Source organism: Penaeus monodon, chromosome 31 (assembly GCF_015228065.2).
Source record: "Penaeus monodon isolate SGIC_2016 chromosome 31, NSTDA_Pmon_1, whole genome shotgun sequence".
NCBI classification, from domain to species: Eukaryota; Metazoa; Arthropoda; class Malacostraca; order Decapoda; family Penaeidae; genus Penaeus; species Penaeus monodon.
The window spans coordinates 29914962-29915456 of record NC_051416.1 but is presented as its reverse complement, the minus strand read 5'-3'; the positions used below and the strand labels follow the sequence as shown (position 1 = coordinate 29915456).

At 39.8% G+C, this 495-nt stretch overlaps 1 protein-coding gene across 3 annotated transcripts in view; it reads left to right on the top strand.

Annotated features, from left to right (window-relative positions):
• Positions 1-495, top strand: part of LOC119593158 (15-hydroxyprostaglandin dehydrogenase [NAD(+)]-like) — a 25395-nt gene that overhangs the window by 11138 nt on the left and 13762 nt on the right. The window lies entirely within an intron of this gene.

Below are 495 nucleotides of genomic sequence, written 5' to 3'. Positions count from 1 at the left end.
CTGTTGCAAGCAGTAATAGCAGCAGTAATAGCTTCACTTATCATTACTATAAATACCATTACGCCTTTCCCCATGCAAATAAAGGCAAAAAAAAAAAAGATCAAAGAAAGATCAGGCACGTATTCAAAAGAATTCTCCGAGCATATCTTGCCACGCCTTCCAGCCCCGCCCATTCCACACCCATCGGCCGCCCACGCCTCTGTGTGCAACTACACATGTTGTTCACTAACTGTACATTAACCCATGGTAAAAAAGGTGACGGAGTCGTTTAAGCGTGTGAATTTGCATGTTTGTAAATATCTCTTCGGTAAGTTTGCGTATAAAATAATGTGCATGTGTCCGGTTATGGGGAAGTTCGGAAAATATGTAAAGCATGTTTGTAAAGTGTCACTAAAATAAAGCATGGTATTCTAAGTCTGAATATGTGACTTATTGATGCAAATGAAGAGATGCTGGTGAAGATAAGCCAGGCCATGCCTTTTTTTTATCTCATTT